We start from the raw sequence: 22,860 nt of genomic DNA, 5'->3' as shown, positions 1-22,860 counted from the left end.
GGCCAGACACACTCAATCTAGATGTAATGGATCATAAGAGGTACACCAAACTGTGTGTCTCTCAAACAGATAGAGCTTAACACACAGGGAATACTGAAAGAGCATCTTGGAAAGCTTGTCAGGCTGTCTAGCTGATTTGCCGTAGATAATGAGAGAAATCCAATTTGATTTTAATCTAAAAGCAGAAAATTAATCGTTTTCTTTCATTTCTTTGCCTGTGCTTTGTGTTAAGACTTGTAACACTACTCTGTTTCACACACATCAAGCAAATGTTCTATTTGAATTTTACCTTAACTTGGCTTAATACTGAATTGACAAAAAAATGATAGTTGCTAACAATGCGATGTACATCTCCCTCAGTGCGACAGCCCAGGACAGGACACACAAACTAGTACCACCAGCACATGCTGCATAGTACCTAGACCTTGAAGGCTCTGCCAGTGACTGGCCATGTGTGCCCCATTTCAGTATGCAGACTAGATGAAAAGTTACAAGGGAAAGAAGGGCAGCATTCTCACTCAAAAAGTGACCTGAAGTGCACACGTTGTAGAAATTGAATGTAGATTTGCCATTTCTTCTGGGCTGCACACTAGCCAGACTAGACAGAACCTCAGTCAAGTTTCTCACCTGTGGCTTTACAGTTCACTATGTAAAGAAGACTGGGCACAGGAAAAAATCCTGATTGTGAGTGGAAGATAAAATACTTTGTAAATAAAATAATTGTTTGTAGAATTAATAGAAGGATATCATTGTGAAAACTGGTAGTTTACTTTGACATAATTTATGACTTCAAAAATTAGGGCAAAAAAGGTATTTTCAAGACCAGGCATAATAGAATTCAGTTTGTGTCCCCCTCCTCTCAATGAACAACTTAAGTATCTCTTGATTTTCTCTTATATCTTTCAGCCTTACTAAAGGTGGTAAAGAGGATGCAGAAAAACAAGAAACAAAACAAACAAAAAAAAAAAACACAATGTCATCTCATAGATAAGTAGCTGCTTTACAACAAGAGATTTCAACAGCCTAAGATACTCCAATTTTTCTATTGGAAAGGACATAAGATACTAACATTCATCTGAGCAGATAAACATAGGGAAGAACAAATAAGAGTTACTTTCAATTAGATGGGTATATTACTTATTTTAGAATATTAATATTAAACTTGATATCCTGCAAAAGTAAGTATGAATATATTGCAAGAAATCAACTTATTCACTTCCAGAGAACTTCACATTACATTTTCATGTGATCATCCTACTTGAACTCTTTCTACTGACTAAGCATTCACATAAATAAGATTCTGCAGAACTGGGTTTTAGAGACAGAATCTTTACTCCAGTAAAGTTCTTAGACAGCAGAACATCCCATGCCACAAATCAAATTTTTTTCTTTTTTTTTTTTTTCCCAGTACAGGCATCTAGGAAATAAAACTACGTATGCCTTAGAAAAACTATGCAAGGAAGAAAGAACATTTGGATCAAGCACTCAAAATCCCATTACATTAGCACATATCTTCATCGTATGATACCTAGTAGAAATTGAATATCATACTAGATATGAGTTTTATAATGTGTATGTATGGGGGAAGCTCTTGTGAATTAGTAGTACAGTAGTTCTCGCAACGGATGGCCTTTTGAAGTAAAAGGATAATAAACTTCATATGTTAATAAAGCAACAGAAGCCCTCAGGAAGGAAGGTTTCCATATACTACATTTGTAGTCTCTGTATACAAAGAAATACAGTGGAAGCAAGCTGCAGATGAATTTAGACATATTGGTTTCCCTGGAGAAAAACTGGAATGAAATTTAGACTAAAGACAGTAAAAACAGAAAAAAAGATTCAATTTTTAAGGAGGGTAACCAGAAGATCCATAACTCAAAAGACTTCTCTGGCCTTACTGCCCTTATAGAGAGTGAAGGGGCAGAAAATCCCTTCCTCCCCTAGAAACTCATTTCTTCTATTTCCCCTCCATGTTTTGTGATGTAACTCACAAAACCCAGGCAACTCCTCAGTTGTTACAGAAAAATAAGTTGTTGTATCCCACCCAAAAAAAAATTAAAGTTCCAGCAGTTCATGCCACTTACAACCAAGTACTTTGAGGAAGAAACCAGTAGTGAATGGGAGAGGAAGGAGCAGATGGGAGGAGAGATTTGACCAGGCACTTTCAGTCATTGGGGTGTTATCGTTTCTTATAGCCCTACTCTCAAAATATCACCATACAAAAGCTACACTCCATACTACCCTCTAAATGAAAGGAAGTAACATAACCATATTCCCATGTTAAATTCAGGAAGCTCTTATGCATCCATCAGCAAGGAGACCCAACGCTAGCAGCTACCAGAACCCCATATGCTTCAGCCTCACCTCACGCTTTTATATTTTCAGACCCACAGAGTTAGCTACCACTAAACTCAATGGAAGGCATGTATGGAACTAACTAACTCCTGTGATCTATCCATCTATCCAATTCTGATACTTTTTTAATCTTTTATATATACATAAGCTTCAGGCAGCATTTCTAGATACTAATTCCATTTGATTTGGAAGAACTAATATAATCATTCAAATTAAGTAGAAAAAAACAGAAGTTACTTTCTCTATGTTTCAACATATACAGAAAATCCATTCCAAATTAGGCCTTCCCAAATTCAGTAATCTGGAATAATTTATACACTTGTCCTCTTCTTTACACTTAATTATCCTGAAAAAATAAATAAGAACTTGAAGTTGAGAAGTTTAATCTTCTGAAAGATATTACTTCATGATTCAACAACAAGCTAGACAGATTTACACTGAAGTGTATGAACAACCCTCCTCCGTTTAGTGCTACACAAAAGTTTCACGTATTTGAAACAGTTGTTATAGCCTCCTTTGTTGTTCTTATCTGTCCTCTGCTTTGAGCCAATTAATAGCCTGAGTCACTTTTTAAAGCCACAACTCTATCATTAAATGCAAAATAAGCCTGATTTGTTTGGTTTTGTGTTTCCCCCTGCTCATACTCTCACTTACTGTTGATATTTGTCTTTTTTTTTTCCCCTCAAAAGTGGCCACATAGAGAGCTATTCTAACGTTACTTTCTTAAGATCTGTAAACATTTTAGATTATGTGAAATTTTCAGTAGATATTTTGGGGCTTCTGTTTATTTAAAAAACAAACACACACACTGGCAGATGTATTACCTTTCCTTTTTAAACGAATCTGTAACATTTCAATGCTTTGAAAAGACATTCTGCAAAAACAGGTAGGTTATATGGAAGTTTGTCACTGTCATTGTGTCAGATAGATCCTTCAATCTGCTATCAAATTCCCATCATGTTGTATGCTGTCAAGGCTGGATTAAAGGGCATGCTTAGGTAGTTGTCTGCTAAATTTTAAAGACTAAAAATAATAGCAAAGTAATAAATAGATGAACAATAGAGAGGAGAGATGGAACATCCATAAAAGATTTATTTCTACTACAATGAATTGCAAAAACACAAATCATCATCTGGTTAATGTTCAATAGAAGATGGAGTTTAGGATTGCAACTAACTGCAAATATCAGAATACCACAGATGAAAACATTTCATTAAACAAAAAAAACAAAAACAAACAAAAAAACCACAAAACCTTATGCTTTTTTTTTTTTTTTAGCAATTTGCTTCAGTCAGAAGAAGCGCTTTGTTTACAAATATTTAGTAGGTCACATATGAAGTGTTCTTTGGAAAATTGTGTATAACATTTTAATAATAAGTTAAGCATTTGTCCTAATCTAATTTCAAATAAGCACACAAAGACAACATAATCCTTCAGAAGTAACCTTTGATTAAACACAAGTACACACAGTAGAAAAGGAGTATCTTCTCAGCTCATTTTCCTTGCCTAAGGCTATTATTTAGCAGTTTTTCATTTAATTTGGTTGTTCCGACTCCAACATGCATACAATTTTAAGCTCTTGTTTATAGAAGTATACCAAGGAGTAGCACCCCTGCTTCAGCATAAGAACAGTACAGCAAGAAGAAAATTGTACTGTGAAAGCCTTAGATGTCAAAAGCAGTTCCTAATACAGAATCACAGAATCATCTAGGTTAGAAGAGACCTCGAAGATCACCTAGTCCAACCTCTGACCTAGCACTAACAAGTCCTTCACTAAACCATATCCCTAAGCTCTACATCTAAATGTCTTTTAAAGACCTCCAGGGATGGTGACTCCACCACTTCCCTGGACAGCCCATTCCAATGCCCAACAAGCCTCTCAGTACACTTCTTGAAGTACTACTGCAGATATTTACCTCTGCTGTCTTCACGATTGGCTGCATGAACCCTTGTGAATGATTCTTAATGGAATTTACCATGTTTAACAGTAACATATTGCTTTACAGCCACACAGAGGCCAAAGTGGGGAAAAAAAAGTCAGTGACTTTTTTCAAACAAGAAACATGGTTCCCTAATGACTAGCCATACAACAATAGCTAAGGTCTAAGTAGAATAACCTACAAGGAAAGCAAGGATGATAATAAAACTGATACTTGTAATGTCCATAAGAAGAAATTCAGATAAACCTGCACAATTCTGCTTTCTCCACTTCTCCCTATTTACCATTATACCAATACAGCTGCAGACATACAACTCTCTAAGAAGAAAGTGATAGAGGCTCAAAAATAATCTGAGGTTTCCCTTCCATTGCTGCTGAAGCTGGAGTATGCACATAATTTATACCTTATGTGTCAGTCTAACTCCTAAAAATCTGTTGATATAGGCGGCATGCAATGAAAGTTAATTAAAGGATCCTGTCCACTAAGTGAATCCCATGCTACGTTTGATAGCAGACTGTAATCACCAGTACAGAAATGGACTTCCAGAATTTTATTCTACTACTACTAATAATAATCTGTGGCTTCAAAAGTAAAAGTACTAAAAATACTCAAGAAATTAACTTAAAGAGATGAAACATTAACTGTGAACTCACTGGCTTTTCTCAGTTAATGTCAAAACCTCAAAGCTATTGAAACATTGTTTTTTGCATTTAATATTTACAATGCTGTGATAGCAGCAATGAGATAATTATGGCACTTCTGCTACCAAGGCCATGACTCACAAAAGTCAAACATCAGGTCATTATTTCTGTCATTTCCCTAGAAGGGTGAGGAGAGGAAAATGGAAGAGGAGCAAAATGTAAGCTTTTGCTTTTAGATGCTGTCCACAGAAGCAGAGTATCTGTTTCCAACACACAGCAGTTAACATTTTATACAACTGAATTACCATGGAGAGTTCCTGCATTTTTTTCTTCTCCCCTCACCTTCTGAAGACATGTTCAAGAGACCTGTATAACATGCAAGGAAAGTGCACAGGAGGGGCACTGTCAAGATGCCAATTGGTGAAACATCCTAATAGACTGAGCCTGTGACACCCCATGAAAAGTGATTAGTTTCTTGGTGGTGATAATGCGTCCTGGTGCATGGTATATATGTAACTTTGCATATGGGGAGCCTAGCCATGTCATGCCAAATTACCACGCATTTCTACAGGGCACCTATGCTACTTGTATTGCTATATGGAAACCCACTTTCTGTAACATCATCCACATCTTTCATAGAGACATGGGAAATTCAGCGTATAACCTGAGAACTCCCTAAATAAAAACATTTACTGGTCCATGCTATGGGATCTCTTAAAATATCATATTTGTTGCTAAAGATGAATCAAATATACTGGGAGCACAGTACAGTAAACAGGTATTTTCTGTTGCTTTCATAATTTTGCAAAGAGAATTTAGTCTACATACAAATTTTACAACAATCTGAAGTAATTTATTTTTCAGAAAGCATAATGAGAAGTTAAATTGAAATATAATCTTCCCTTTTATACTTTGAGTGATGTCTGAGAACCTAAACAGAAAATTTAGTTTACTACGTGTAAATCAAAGATAATTTCTCTCTCCTCTTCTCAATTGCTATACTGGCAAATATAAGGAAGAATAATTTTTTTATATATTTATTTTTATAATAAAAAATAAGGAAAAAATAACTCCTCCACAATGCATAAGGAAATTACTCAGTGCTATTAGGTGGTGGTAAAGCCTCAAAAGCCACTGTTGCATTTTGGGGTAATGCAGTTCAAGAAAAATGTGGACCAAGTGGGATTGCAAGGAGAGGGAATTTTAAGAGTAACAAGCAAGCATGATCGTGGTTGAAAGGGAATAATATAATTTAGTTTAACAAAGACTGAAGGAAGAGTGATAACAGCTTTTCTATCTTTTACACGTTAAAGTATTAAGTAGGAAGTGAATATATGCTTCTTCGTATCCAGTGAAGATAAGGGAAGCAGCAGTGGGTTTAATAGCAGCAAGAGACTTTGGTGAAGCACATAGTACTACAGATGACTAAACGCTGAAAAAGATTGCCTGGAAAGCTGCAGAGTTTCCATTATTAGGAACAAACCAGATGAATATTCATCAGGAATAACATAGGAACATTTGATTCTGCCTTTGGGCAGAAGGCAGAACATTACCTCTTTTCCAAGTTTATTTTACAGGACTTTTTATAAGAATCCTTCTCAGACCAGAGAAGGCATACAACAGGTCTTTATTGTTATCTAGATGAGAAACTAGCAATTGACTCAGGCCATGCTGTGCTGAGATGCAAGAAGTTTACTGGCAACAGCCATTATTTGTGTAAGATGCTTTGAGTGTTCTTCAGTAGGACAGAATTTAAGGGCTTGAATTTATGGACAGAATTGACCAACTGTGTATGAGGACTTGCTACAGAACTATCACTAAGTTTTTGCTCAAACCACTTATGGCCCATTTCAGATCCCTAATCTTATTCCTAATGTGATTTAGACTACTAACATAAAGGTGGTTTGAACTATGTGCCATGTGTTAAAATGGGTATGACTACTAGCATTGCTGAGTTTGTTCAGTCATAGAAATATGTTATCTTTGAACATGACAAAATGACTTTGTGCCACACTGGATCAAAGAGTGCAACTAAAGCTCTTTAAAGGACTTTAGACTCCTCAGACTATCTTCTCATAGATATTCTACATAGACAGATTTTGAAATAGTTGCTGATCTTCTATCCTCACAGCAATTCATTGCTTGGAACCAGAAAACGTGGAATATGAATGTTTTCTCAGGAGCAATGATGAAAGAGAAAGATAAACCCTCCCAAAGAATCACCACAGATCTCACTGTCCTTCAAGCAGGAACTTTATCTCACTTTGTAATCAAGTAAATAGTGATAAATATATTAAAACTAACTTGAAATATCTTTGAAGCAACATTTTACATCCTCTTCAGCTATAAAGAGAACAGCAAAAATAAACAAATACCAGATATTTGTGCTACTTTTTCCATTGCTGGAAAAAGCTTAGATAGTAGCTAATCATATTGGAGGATAAGTAACTTTTGAAAACTCTGGCCATAATTTTCAGTTCCATTAGGTGTTGTTGAATAGACTCAAAAATGATTAATCACAGTCCTCATACATGTTAAAATTCCAAACTCCCAGAAAACTCTGAGGAAACCTTATCAAGATTTTCATAAATACTACTACCTCTGAAAAGGAACCTCACCACAAAGTGAATACACGTCAAGGAAGATGAACCTCTGACTTGAACGAATGCCTGCTCAGATCTTGAATCTCAAGCAGATAAATGGGATAAGAAACAGCTCCCAGTTTATTGGATGTTGTTAATTACAGGTTTAGAGTTCACAACAAAAGTCACCAAACTAGAACAAGGTATAAGAAGGCAAGTAGACCTACTCAAAACATGCGTAAAGTATCTATAGTTGCAAACCACCAAGTATAACCACCCTCACATTTTACATGAACTATGATGATCTGTAGAGGTAGTTACATTAGCTAGAAGAAACCACTTATCCGCGCTGTAATTTAGTTTAGACAGTACATTACATTATTGTGGCAGTAATGCTGCCAGTACCCAAAATGCTTCACCTAAACTACTGATCTAGCTTGAGCATTTCTACACAGTCCTATTTCGTGCCATGTAAATGCATCTTGAATAAGCATGATGCATGTAACCTAGCAACGGGAAAGACAAGGGAGAACACTGCTCTTTAGAGCAGAAATGGTAGGAGGATAAAAAACTAAAATTTACATCCAACTCCACCAACTCACAGAAGACAAAAGGACAGCAGAGGAAAAAAATGCAAGTGCAGTTCTTATGAATAAGTCCTATAAGTTTAACCAGTATTTAGAAGATAGGTCTTAACCCTCAGAAGTGAAACAGCCTTTCAGTAAGAGCAGAGGGAACCACAGAACACTGTCAGTAATTTTAGATGGCTCCAGATGAGTTGGTTTAAGATGCTGAATAGCAGCAGAAGTTTTAGTACACTGACTGCACATCAACTGAAGCCTTACTTAAAGAGGCCAAGCAGTGATGGGCTGGCCACATGGTTATAACAGGTAAAGCATAAACACAAAAGCAGTTCCTATTGAGTGTGAGAATACGAAGACAGGAAAGAATGGAAAAATATCATCCACAAATCACTTCCAAGAGGCACACAAAAAGCCACACCACTTCACAGAATAAATCTAACAACTGAAGTGAGAGAAGATGCTTTTAAAAAGAAGAATGTCATTCACATTACAATTTTTTTTTTGATAGGTCTTTGCTGTCCGGGCACATGGTACCTTCCCCTACCCCCCAACAATTTGGGGGCACAATACCATACATACAAGTAAGTTTTGTTTTCACAGAATAGTTGAGATCTTCTGTTTCAACTCCCCCTGCTCAAGCAGGGGCCACTTACAGTAGGATGCCCAAGACCTTGTCTGAATTGCTTTAGACCATCTCCAAGGAGGGAGACTCCACAACCTCTCTGGGCAGCATATGCCAGTTATCCTCACGGTGATGCAAGTGACGGGTTTCAGTTTGCCTCTCATCCAGCCATTGAGCACCACTGAAAGAAGACTGACTCTATGATCTTTGCTCTCTCCCTTCACCTCTTCATACATTGAAGAGACACCCCTCCAAGCTTTTTCTTCTCCAGGCTGAGCAGTCCCAGCTCTCTCAGCCTTCCTGTGTAGGAGAGATGATCCAGCCCCTCCACTGGACTATTTCCATAGCATTCATGTCACTCTTGTATCAGGGAACCCAGAACTGGACCCAGCACCCCAGGTGTGGCCATGCCACTGCTGATTGAGGGAGGTGATTGTTTGCCTCTAATCAGCTGGCAACGCTTCTCGTAATGAAGCTCAGGTGCTGCTGATGGCCACTCTTCAACATCTTAGTAGGAGGTTTGAGCCTCCTCTACTAACTTTGACTAACATGGATCACAGAGCCTTGCAAGGCAATTGAAGCTTCAGAATATACATGTACAGGAAGCAATCACTCTGTAGATGGATCAGATTGTGTATTTTTTCCATTATTCTAGTGTAAGAAAAATAGAGGTGATTAGCTTAAGCTAGTCTACTTTAGTTCTGTTCTTGCTCTTGTCCTTCCCACCCACCCCTTTCACGAGCCAGCAGTTTAGCTCTGGTTTATGTGTTTATCTCCATAAACAAACATGACAACTCCAGTTTTGTGTCACCAGTATAAACAAACTAAAAAGTCACCCAAAACAGTATAAGACACTTGATATTACTCTACACATTGAGCTTTATACTACTAAAGACCATAGTCTTCCTTGGTGGTGATTGCGTTTTCAGAGAATTCACTAATTTTAATAGGAGCCCAGGGTACTTACTACATTGCAGGATACAGACAAACAAAATGTCACCACTGAGTTTTCCTATCTTTATTTTCACTATGTTAACTGATGCTTATGACAGTTTTCACTTCAGCAAAGTCAGACAATTTAAGAAAAAGCTGAACATTGCTAGTAAAATGGATAAACTCCTCCTTCCCCAGAGAAGTCTCCCTCCAACTCCCCCATATAGAACTTGGGGCACCACAGACCGACAGATGATTTTTACAAGAATTGATTATTGCCAGTCTCTGAAGAATAATTAAGTTCAACGAAGAGCTGTCAATATCATTTGTTATCAGTTGTCACTTTATATCATGTCTGAAGCATACAGGTGCTCATAGCAACAGCCACAAAACGCCCAGACAGAAAGTACCATTCAGCTAAGAGGCAAAGCTGGTAGGCATTCAATGTTTAACAGGACTCAAGTCATTTTTTCACCTTAAAAACCGTTGTGAACACCTACATCACTCCTAGAAATTAGTCCTCAGTCAGTAGCCAAAAATCACAAGTAGTCACAAAACAAGAAGCTACAACTCATTACTCTGCTCTTTTCAAAGGGCACATGTTCCCCATTCACCTACCCACACATCCAGAGTTTATAGCTTTTCTTAAGGCATTAGAAGACTGTAAAAGAAAGATAAATACACATGAAAGGAGTAATTGCCCTTCTCCCCCTCAAGGGAGCTTATGGCCTCATGGTTAACCTGGGCAGCAGCATGATAGCCTATACAAACCTGAGTTCACACCCCAAGCTTTGGGCAAGTTACCCCACCTCCTAGATCAACTGCTTCAAATAACAAGCTTGCACATAGAAAGAATTCAGACCAACAATCCTTTCAAAAATGCATTTTGAAGATAACAAGCAGTAGCTTTACATTTTATCATATTAGCTTATTAACACTTACATCAAGAAGACAAATTAATGCTGCAAGCCTCCAGTAGCAAAAGCCAGTTTACTTTGACCCCAGCAAGAACACCAAGCACAGAGAGATGAAGTCCTCACTCCGCAGCCCTTCCTCATTACCCAACTCCAGATGAGTGAAGCCAAGGTCATCACTGGGGAAAGCTGCCTGCAGAAGTACTTCACCCTTCCCCTGAGCTGTAACATGCACCGTGCCTGATTAATGCATCTGTGTCACAAACTTATGAGTTGTGTCTCCATTAGGACTGCATGGCCTGATAGGGAGCAGCTGTCCTGTCAAGGGCTGAGGAACATTCAGTGAAACCAGCAGAAGAAACTACACTTCAGAATAGGAAGATTCATGCAGGGATGATATAAGAAGCAAAGAGTTTACTAAAAAAGTTCTTCCATGTGAAAACTAAGAAAAGGGTTCTGAAATACTTGGGCCTGACCACTTAATAAGATGGCTTTAAGTAGTGCTGAAGAATAGCAATGTGTTTTTTTTTTGGTTATGTTCAAGTTCTCATAGCAGGAAGGGCGGGTGCTAACAGAAAACAGCAGATAACTTCGGTGTGCAGATGAAGATCCATCAGGAAAGGTGAGACCAGGTTTCAACTTTTGGAGGCAGGAATGGCCTGTCTCCATGGAACTGTGGAAGTTGAGGAGGAGCTGAGTATTTTTGTTCCCCACCCCCCCCATCCCCCTTGGGCTGCTAGATAGCCCTCTCTAACTAATTGTCATGGCAGACAGAATCTTAATAGTCTTTAAATCCTGCTGCTAGGTGCCCAATTCTCTTATACCTTTTTTTTTTTTTTTTTTCCACCACAGAATAAATCTAACCAAATTGTGATTGGGCCCAGATGCACAATCTGAATTGGAATTACTTTATTATGTATGATATTCATCTCATAATGAACCATTACTCACGGTTTTATATTATCATATTCCTATCAATGATCTAGAAAAGAAAGGTTTATCTACATCATGTCCGTTTCATTTAGGATGTAGTTCTCAAGCATTCATTTGCAGATCACTAGAGGCATAGAGAGCATTTCCTCATTTTTTAAGGAAATCATTGCTCTGTGTATACTGAGCAGTTTTTTAAAAGTCATACTTCATTAAAGACATATAGGTGATTTCATGACAAATTAAACTGAGCTCTCCATATTGTTTTTCTTTTCCTGTTCTCGGAATACCAGTTCCACACTGGTAATTTTAGAGTTATTACTCAGCTGAGACCATGTTTAGAGACAGAAGCAAATAAAATAACTGAGGCTAAAGTTAAAACTAAAAACAGAAGCTTGCTCTGCAATGTTTTCATCAAATAGGAGGGATTTATTAGTAGTTTACATAAAGCCTCATGTCCAGGAAAATGAAAGCACATATACAGAAAGAGAAAAGGAACAAAGCAGCTTCGTAATAAATGGAAATTAAAAGGGAATTATTTCCCTTTCCTTCAGTTTCTTCTGCCTGTTATGAAACCTGGAGGGGGAAAAAAATCTACATAAAGTCTTGATGTCTTCATTATGATATTATCTATTCTAAGAACATCCTCAATTATCATTATGATCATCATTAGCATGTTTCATAGCATGTTCATTTGTTTTTCCTCCTTCTGGAATGTTAATCAATGATTAAATTCACTATAAATCAGATTTTTTTTTTTTATTTTAAGTTTAATCATACAGTTTATAGTGTGTAATAAATGAAATATGAAAATACTGAGTCATTGTTTATACCACTTTTCTCTTTCAATAACAGCGTGAAAAGGCTTTGAGTTCATAGAACTACTATTTTGAGCATAACTTAGTTACTTCTAAATTTTATGATCTACTATCTTTTATAAAATCTATACTTTCTATGTAAAATGGAGGTTATTCATTATTTCTACATTTCCAATTCAATAATACCTTTGCAAGTTTAAGAACAGGTACATTAAAAAGTTTGTTCCTGTAACTACACAAACAAGTTTAAAGACCACATCATTAAAGTGGGAGAGCTGGTTCTTGAACAGTTTTCCTCATGAAGGGTAAAGGAAAAAAAGCATTCAAAATCAACTTTATTAACAATGTAGTTTCAGTTACTCTTCTGGCTATGTGTCATGGTTTAACCCGGCCGGCAGCTAAACACCACGCAGCCGTTCGCTCACCCTCCCCCCTCCCTCTCTGGGACGGGGGAGAGAAATGGAAAGTGAAGCCCGTGAGTTGAGATAAAGACAGTTTAATAAGACAGAAAAATAATAATAACAATAATAATAATAACAATGATGATAATAGTACTACTACTAATAATGTGTACAAACAAGTGATGCACAATGCAATTGCTCACCACCTGCTGACCGATGCTCAGCCTAACCCCGAGCAGTCCGGCCCCCTCCCCCCAGCTAGCCACCCCTATATATTGTTTAGCATGACGTCAGATGGTATGGAATACCCCTTTGGCTAGTTTGGGTTACCTGTCCTGGGTCTGTCCCCTCCCAGCTTTTACTGCACCCCCAGCCTGCCCATTGGCAGGACAGAGCAAGAAGCTGAGATGTCCTTGGCTTGGTGTAAGCACTGCTCTGCAACAATTAAAACATCGGGATGTTATCAGCACTTTTCTCATCCTAAACCAAAACACAGCATTCTACCAGCTACTAGGAAGAACATTAACTGTTCTAACTGAAACCAGGACACTATGTTATCAAAAATACTTGGTAAGGGGATCGAACTCTTCAGTCTATGTTCTTACACTTGAAATATCAATACCTGTATGTAAATCAAATGAATTTTTTGATACCCAAATACTATGAACACTCCTCAAAATCCAATGGAAATGCTGGACTATTTTCTGTCCTGGCATTTAGATGGAACATGGACAAAGAAGACTTACATCCACCTTAAATAATATTGCCACATTTTAGGAAAATAACAATGTTGTATGTATTAGTTTTGTGACAATAAGGTTGAGTTTATGGTCTTCAGAAGACTCCAGGTCACAGTTATTTGTAATTGGTTTTGAAAGTGGTGGGTTGACCTTGGCTTGCTGCCAAATGCCCAGCCAGTCAACCTCACATTGCCTCTCCTCAATGGGACGGGAGGAGAACTTAAGACAGAAAAGCTCAGTTAGTGTCATGGGCAAAGCAGGCTCAACTTAGGACAATAAACAAATGAAGTGCTGCTGATTAAAAATAAAGTAGGATGGTGAGGAACAAAGGTAAAACCAAACCACCTTACCTTCAGTTCCCCTTCTTCCCAGGCTCAAGTTCACTCCTTCATCTCCAACTCTTCAACCTCCCCCAGGTCTAAGCAACACAGGGAGGATGGGGAATTGGGGCTGCAGTCACTTTGTAACAGTTCATCCTTGCTGCTCTCTTTTCATACACTTCTCCCCAGCTCCTGTGTGGGGTCCCTCACACAGGACAGTCCTTCACAAAATGCTCCAATGCGAGTCCATCAGGCACAGCTGGCTCCAGCATGAGCCACATTTTACTATATTGGCCATCCACGAGATGCAGCTTTTGTCAGTGTTAGCTCTACCTTCAGCAGTGTGGGGTCCTTCACAGGCTGCAGCGTGTTTATCTGCTCCAATGTGATCCTCCAAGGTCCTGCCTCACTGGAATCTTCCCCACAGGTTGCAAACCAACCTCTGCTCCAGTGCCTAGAGCACCTCCTCCGCCTACCCCTTCTCTGACTTCTGCATCTGCTGGGCTGTTTCTCTCACATTTTTCTTTCTTCTCTCACTCAGAGCTTCTATGCATCAGTTTTCAACCTTTACTAAACTCCTGAGGTGACCCCAAAGTAGCTGTGAGGCCTGACTGCACCCTGTGGAGGGGCAATTGGAACCAGCTGGGACCAGCTGGAGCCTGCACGGGGCAGCCCCAGCCTCACTTCACACAATGTCCCTACTGCAGCACCTGGTGAAGTCAGCCCAATACAGAAAGTATGCAGAAGAAAAAACTATTTTAGATAATTTCCATTCCACAGTCCTTGCATACACAAAATTCTGCAGTTCAGCTTTCAGACCTGTAATAAAATAGTTGAATGTCACCAAATTAGATGTTTTTCTGGTACTATGAAAAAATAATTAAATAATTTTGCAACTGTATTTTTGCCTAATTGGTTTTTGTTCAGGTTCATCTTGGTATAAAAGTACTTCCTTTATGCTACAGTCTGACTCTAAATTACAGTGCAACTTCAGCTAAAAAAAATTGGAAATCAATTCCTAAAACATTATATTGATGACAAATAAATGATAGGCAAGTCACAACAGAACAACCTGAAATAATTGTGGAAAGAAAATAACTGTTCATGGACATATCAGCAGAAAGCAAGCTCTGTTCTAGACTTCCTGGAGCATACGCAAATTCTTATTTCACAGACCAGAATAATTTGTGTAGGGAAAATGTATAGCATTCTGAGTATGTGGAGCCAATTGTATAAATATGTGTGATGACCTTAAATCAAATATCTAGCTCTCTTCTACAATAAAAAGGCATAGACCTGAAAAAATGTGTGTGAATATTCATTATCCAATATGATTTAGACATGGCACTGTGTTGAAACACAGCCATTCAGACTCCGCAAGACAATAAGCAAACAAAAGAGTTGGTCATTAAAGGTACCGATAGTTTGATGAACAGATCAGATATTAACAGTGAAAAGCATTATACATTGGGTATGCACATCATTCCCAAAAGATAGAAGTGGCACTAAAATAGTTTTCCTGTTCTATCCTCCTTATCATTTCCTATGAATATGAGATAAGTGTGATTCCTATAATCCATTTTTCTTACCTTTGAAAGGTTTGAAAATAACAGAATGAGATTAGAGAAGTCAATGTTTCCCTTTGTAAAAAGCTAATGGAGACAAAATCTTAGTCATTGTGTATAAATACTATATTTGACCAGACCTGTACAAACCCTTTTGTTCCTCAGTAATGGAACAACACATAGAAGGAAAGGTTTCCACAGCCAACTGGCTCATTTGTGTGATCTGAACTCTTCATGTAATACAGAATGCATTTCTTCTTTCTTCAGTTTTTATCATCTGTCAGTGAGAAGAGAGCTAAAGACAGCTGTAGAGGCAGACATAACGATATGCCCTGGCAGAGGAACGAGGGGGTACAATTAGGTAGGGCTCTGAAGCTGTTAGTAGAGGCAGCAAGGCAAATTAGTGGTGTGTGAAAAGATGATACATTATTCCTTACTGAATGGTGCAGCAATTATTTTCTCTCTCTTCATGGCAGGTCTTTTTGTGTGCTTGTGTGTTTTTTTTCTTCTTTAATTTGCCATAGTATTAATTGAGTGAAAGCTCTGTCAAAGTTACACCTAATAGGTCTGGTGCAGTTCTGTCTTATATTTCACAGACGAAAATATGCTTGCGTTCATGTGCAGTCTCTCTGAGGTATCCAGGATCAGTGTCCAGGTCTCTAGTACAGGAATAGGAGGTGCTGCCCCAACTGGACACTTCTGGGCTTACCACTGTCACATGGATTCTAGAGCTCACATATGGATGTGCTGCAGGTAGGAGACTGCACATATTGCTCTTTTCCTATTCAGGCAAAAATTGCAGGCAGAAAAATAAGAGAAACCCTGACATTTCGTTAGCTTTAAATTTAGAAAAAAAAATAAGGTAGAAAGGTAAGGAATACATGTTGGTGGGTGATCTTTTTAGTGTTCAATATCTTGTGACTTTTCCTGTGACAATGCAAATCACTAGGGAAATGCTTCCTTTTATTGCTAGCTCCATGTTTCTATATATGCAATAATAAGCATCGGGGGTAGCAGGAGAAAAAAGGTGGGAAGTAAATTTTTAAACATCTTTGGATGATAAATACAAGTCACTGCAAGATGGCAAAGCTAATGGGTTCCACTTAACTTCAGATAGCTGAGTGAGCCTGCTGACTGATAGCCATTAGTGAGTCTAGGCTAATAATTGTTAGATTGGGAAAACCATCTGGTAAGCACCATAGAAGCAAAACAGAATGTCCTGAAGCACTTGCTGGAGCATATAGTCAATAGCAAGAAAGAGGCAAAACTATAGCTTGGGAAATAGCATTTCAAACTAAATGAGTTAGACTGAATGATTCATTTCTATTTATGCTTGTCTTGTGGAAGCATCAACATGGTCTTTCTTCAAGAAATTCTGTTTAAAGGAAGGGTAAACAAGGGTAGATTCTGTATCCTGTAATTGTACTGAGAAAAACTGTACTCAGTGAACAGCTCATGGAATAAGGCAGGCAGTGGGAATCAGACCAGCAAACCTGATGTAATGAAAACTGTGAAACTGACTACATCTCTGAAGCCTATCAGAAAGAATATCAAAGTATCAGACTATGTGTTATCAATTATTGTTAATCAGGCAAAAAAAAAAAAAATCTTGGTTTATAAGAAGCCCCATAATCTTCCATAGGTTACTCATTATGAGTAAGATACTATAATATGGTTTGTATGAATTCATTTTTACTGTTAATTAAAAAAAAAAAAAGTTTAAGATCCCACTATGAAACTGCACATATATACCTGTGTTATCTATTTTCAGCATCTTTGTATTTCTTAAGAGATTATCACATGTAATGCTTCACAGTTCCAAGGACTCAAAGAATAAATCCCCTGCAAATTGAAGAAGAATAAATAAATAAATAAGAACAATTTATTGTTGGTAGATTTTGCTTGTTTGTTTTTGTTTTAAGTTTAGTTTTTGTTTTGTGATGAGAGATTTCAAGGAATGGAGGTAATAGTTTCAAATGATGCTAACACCCAGGCCAAAGCTGACAAAGGAAAATCCTTCTGGAAGGGTTCAGAAATAGGGAAAAATATTCTGTGTCTATTAAGTTTGTGGGTTTCTCAGTATATAAATCTACTTAACTATAATTAATTACCAAAGCCTTTATGCATTCTTTCATCAGTGACATCATACACATCTGATGTGAAGTAAAACATATTAGTTGATTTTTTGTCTTTTCTTCATGGATGCACTCCCTTTCATATCTGCTATGCACTACAACAAACAAAATCTTCATTCTGGAAAAAAAAAAAACATACCATATACATGGAAGTAATAATTTGCTGTTAATCCAATTAACATTTTAACAGTCTAATAGTCCAAGTAATATAACTAATGCAGAAAAAAAAAAAAAAAAAAAAGACACCGAAAGACACCCTCATATTTTTGATTTCTGTTGTTGTTGTTGTTTTGTTTTGTTTTGTTTTTGAAGACAATTAAAATGGCCACATGAAAATTCCTGTTATTTACCCTCTTTTTTCTTGTGCTAGACTCACTTTCTCACTTTTCTGGCTTTCCTCTGGGTCCTAACTTTCAGCCTTCCTCAGTGAGCCAGGGGAAGGGAGGGATGTAGAGCAATTTAGCAGTAGTGTGGTGAGGTCCTTGCTGGGAGAAATATATCTATAGTCGTAATTTCCTCTTTTTCAGTCATAGATCCACTTGGGATTCGTTTTATGTGTATTCTTACCCCAATCAGTACAAAGCCTGTGGCCTGTTACAAATACAAAGTTGTATTTATTGGGCCACAGAGGTACTGTGGCCATGATATTCTGAAGAAGATAGAGTGAATCCAAAGTAAAAGGTAGTTTAACATAAGTGCCAAATTCAGCAGACACTGAGGAAAAAAAGATGCTTTATAGTCCAAGACCTCCCTCAGTTTCTCCCATTACTCCACATGGGGACAAACCTGAGCCCTCCTGTTAGGGCACATCACATCCTGTTCTCCTGAGTGTCTGTGGGTAAAAGCCATTTCCCATTGCTGCCATTTCCCAGCTTTCTTGGCTGTTAAGGAGAGAAATGAGGTGAAGAAATACAAATCTCGCTCTTTCTCTCTCAATGCCAGAGCTACAACTTCCACATTTCTTACTCAAGCAAGAAAATAGAACTGGAGACCTTCTCCTCCCTCAGTAATCAAAATAGGTAAGTCTTGTTTTATCCGTAAGGAATTTGCAGAGTGCAAACTCATCCTCCTGTAAAAGCCTGAGAGTCATTTTAATTCTCCTATCAAAAGAATCAACATATAATCTTGTTCCAACTCAGCTCAGACAGAACTTAGTGGTAGCATGCTCATTTCTGTACAGCATATTGGGTTACTTCTGGTAATAAATCATTAAAGACTCATAAAAAGATGAGAAAAATACATATTAGTCTTACTTATTTAAAGCCAGAAAACATGAAATCATTTGGGGATTCAATAAAGAATCATTCAATAAGCACATTTTCTGATACTTGCTCACTTTTATTTCTCTCATTTTCCTTTGGAGACTATGGTTCAGGTCACAGTACATTTATTGGATTCTGTTTTGGATGGAACAGTAACATGATGACCCATTTGTAAAACTGGGGCAAAAGGCAGATTTCACTATTGATCCAGCCCATACTTTCCAGCTGATTATGATCTGCAAATTCATTTGTGCTCTTTACTTCTTCTTCCAGATCAGGGTAGAATGCACTGAATAAAATGAATTTTAATTGCATATGTTTTGAGTATCCATCTACATTTTACCCCGCACTAAAGATCATTTTATTCATTGTCTTTCATCTAGTTTTACCTCCATGTAAAAGCAATCATACTCAAGTGAATGTGGATGCTTTTTATAAGTTTTTCAAAGGTGTGATCATACTTTACTAAAATGCAAATATATCTACTGCTTATCCTTCATCCACTAATTTTGTAAGTCTATCAAAAAAGCAATCGCTTGAATGGCATGACATGTGGTTTTTTTCCTTTCCTTTTTGTTTATACTCATGCTGATTTTTTTTTTTTAATTAATGGTTTCCATTACAGCACAAAGATAATTCAATATAATGAAACTCGTATCCTATAATAATGAAATACAGAATAAATATAAAATGTAAGTGTTGGAACTTTATCTAAAAGTTTTGGTAGAATTCAAATATTTCATTGTACTGTACATACATTTGTTTAGGAAAGCAAACTAAATAATGCCATGTGTAAAGAAAACGCCTAATAACAAATATGTACTGAGCAGACTGATAGATTTTATTCACATGGTATTGCATCTATTCCTCCATCATGGATTCTCAGCAAGTGGGCTATAGCCCTTTTGGACAGATACTATTCTGCTCTTGTCATATGACAAATGAAAGGGTTGTTCAGGCAAAACGGATGTGATTTATAGTTTCTTTTTCTTTTTATATTTTAATATTTTCTCTACCATTTTAGATGTTTGGCACCACAAAGATTTTTAAAAGGAGTGGCCATGCCATATAAAGCAGGCCACAGAATTTTTTCACCAATTCCTGCAGAGAAAGTATAATTCTTTCTGTGTGAGAGATATATTCCAATAACCTGTAGGTGAACCAGAGCATATCTTAACACATATACAATCTTAATTTTAAAACTACATATTAATTACTTCCATGGTAATCTCCTTCAGTGGAACATAAACTTCATTTTGTACAGATGAATTTCAGTTGAATCCTTAATTTGATTGTTTTCAAACTCCAGTTGTCAGCTGTGTGTCTTGTTTTTTACTTTGTCAGTTTATTCAGCCTCCAGTGGTTAAGATCACATACCGTGATAGATATTTATAAACCAGGATCAACTCTTCTCTTAACCTTCTCTGCAGTGAGCAAGAACTACCCAAATCTTTCAGTATGAGGCAAATTTTTAGGCAAAATTTGCCTAAAGTTCTTTTGAGCATTTTCCTATTATTTACAGTGTTTTTTAACTCAAAGAACTCACCATTTGTCATATATATTCATGGCTGACTATTGAAACCTGGGGTGATCATTTAAAACAACTCCTGGAATAGTTAATGTTATTTCATGAAGTCCTCAATGTACAAATTGCTTCACTACTTATTGTCGTGCGTGTTGTAACACCTAAAACATGACTGTGAATGTTCTCTGAAAATATCTTCTTCTCCTCATGACTGCTCTTATGAGATCCAGAACTTCAAGAAGATCTTTGGGTTCATCCTTTACTTGACTGATGAAGAACAGACTAGTTGGAAGACAGAAATGTGTAGGAGATTGAATGGAAAAAAGTAATTTGTGGTTGTCATCCATAGCAACAAGATGAGCTGACAGTTCCAGGGCTGCAATTGATCTCTCCTTTCATTGTTGAGGAGAAACTGTACTGCTTAAATGTCAGGCATAATGATCACTGAACACAGCACTAACACTACCTTGGTATATATTGCTTAGACTTTGTACTTTCAGGTAACTTTCATAACTGTTCCACTCTGGTTATACGTCATGTTTGGTTACAGAGAGGAAATGAGTGAAATTAGTGTTGTGTGCCAGGAGTTTCTGTGGTAATTTATTGTATAATAACTTGTATAATGTGTTTTGAGAGTCCTTTTCTGCTTTGATCCAAACTTTTGGGTCTGTTCTGGTAATGGCCCTTAGCGTATATGTCTGTGACAAATGTGTAGACAGAGCCATTGTTGGTCCACGTGTATAAAGAACATCCTATGAAAGACTGAATACCTCAGTTTATTTTTTATTTATTTATTTTCTTTACAGGGAAAGCCACTTATCTGAATTCTTGAATAGCACATGTAATATTTATTAAGAGTGTACCAGAAAAAGAAAATCGGTCTGGTAAGAACAGAAAAGCTTAGCTGAAAAACCCAGCATAAGTAGATTAACCACCTCAGCAGTCTCAAGTAAATCCCTATTATTTGGAAATATCTAAATCAGGCTTTCACATATACATCTAGGTTTAGATTTAGTTTTGACAAAGATTGTAGAACAGGATGGGTTTCAAATTGAGATACAGCACTCATTTTTTTCAGTTTTGGGTAGAAAGTCTATCCCTCCATGGGTAGAAGAGAACTGTTGAATCACTGCAAATAACAGCAATAAACATCTGAAAGGTTGGACTACATGACCTTGAGATCCCTTCCAACCTAAGTTATTTGTATTATTCCCAAAAAAGGGAATACTTCAGCATTTAGCATTAGCTAGACTGTGCATGTGTACTCATAGAGACTAAATATTATGCAGCTACTTGCTTAACAGTTTGAAATACTCATAATTCAAATTACAACACAAATGGTGATTTTTATTTTGAAATAAATTCTGCATTTTGGACCCCAAATTTGCATATATAGAAAACTGGATGCACACGGACATTGTATGTAAGATTTCATTCTTTTTTTCTATGTAAAAATAAACACAGAAAGCTCTAAAATATCATATTACATTGCTGTGTAATAAAAACACCTTCAAAGCAACAGTCAATGGTGTTTACATTTACTTAGTCCATTCATTCCTCACAAGAGATTCAGGTTCTTATTTCTTCCTTTAAATCAAATCAAAGTAGAATGGGGGTGGAAGTCAAAAATCTCATTGATTTTTAGGACTACAGTAAAAGAGGTAGTGGGAACCACCTCCTAATTTTTATAAGTCACTTAATCGAACAACTGAACAACAGTGTTGTTTAAATGTGTTCATTAGCCAAGTGCCTTTGAGGAGCAAAGTGTATGTGCAACAGTCCTGCTGGGAACAGCAGTCAGGCCCCACTCTGTTAGGAATGATGACAATGCTTGTCCAGTGCTACAACTCACAAAAATAAAACATTGTAAACCTCCTTAAAGGTCATATTTTATTAATTAACAGCAGGTGAGTGCAGAAGTTTGAGCAAGCCATTCTCCCTTTAGAAAACAAAACTTAAATAAAGAAATAATGTGGTTCTCTAGATAGCAAAGGTTATTTCTATATATTTATACAATCATTGCAACCACTAACATTAAGGTGTAGCCAAAGAGTACCTGCAGCCTTGGGCACCTGCAGCATCCACCATTTCTGTTGGACACCAAGCACTGACTAGCTGCCCTGCTTTTATAGGCACCTGCATCTGCAGCGCATGTCAGATAACAAGCCAGCAAAGGCTAATCCTCCTCTTGCAACTGACTTGGTCTTGCCTGGTTTGGAGCATGTCTCAGGAGTTACTGGGGAGCTATCACAACATGGAGCACTGTTGTACTGTGTAAAGGAAAACTAGATTTCAAGTTGTGTGTACATCCCCCTAAGAACCTACCATACGTAACTTCAGAACCATAATTCTGCACCTGACTTGCATGCTCTGTTTCAGCATTGCAGCACCATTGTAGCAAGCAGCTAGATTACATAGGGATGACAGCAGGCCTGTTTTAGTTGAGATCCAGGATTTGTCTCCCCAGTTTCTTGCCTGCTTTGCTGCTGCGCTCCCCTACTCTTATCTAATTCCAGGTTTGTGTCCAGTTCAGACAGAAGAGTTTGCTGTCAAACACAGACTTGGGTTTACAGTGTAGACCTATCCATGGGGT

At 37.4% G+C, this 22,860-nt stretch overlaps 1 long non-coding RNA gene across 1 annotated transcript in view; it reads right to left on the bottom strand.

Moving 5' to 3' along the window:
- LOC139999075 (uncharacterized) overlaps positions 1 to 11,052 on the bottom strand; it is a 32,557-nt gene extending 21,505 nt beyond the window's left edge. Inside the window, exon 1 of the long non-coding RNA XR_011804108.1 lies at positions 10,600 to 11,052. This is a non-coding gene — a long non-coding RNA (uncharacterized lncRNA). The remainder of the gene's footprint in view (positions 1 to 10,599) is intronic.
- Positions 11,053 to 22,860: the final 11,808 nt, after the last annotated feature.

The sequence above is a fragment of the Anas platyrhynchos genome, chromosome 1 (genome assembly GCF_047663525.1).
Source record: "Anas platyrhynchos isolate ZD024472 breed Pekin duck chromosome 1, IASCAAS_PekinDuck_T2T, whole genome shotgun sequence".
Lineage (NCBI taxonomy): Eukaryota > Metazoa > Chordata > Aves > Anseriformes > Anatidae > Anas > Anas platyrhynchos.
Note: the sequence above shows the minus strand (reverse complement) of the source record. Positions and strands in the feature narration are given on the sequence as shown.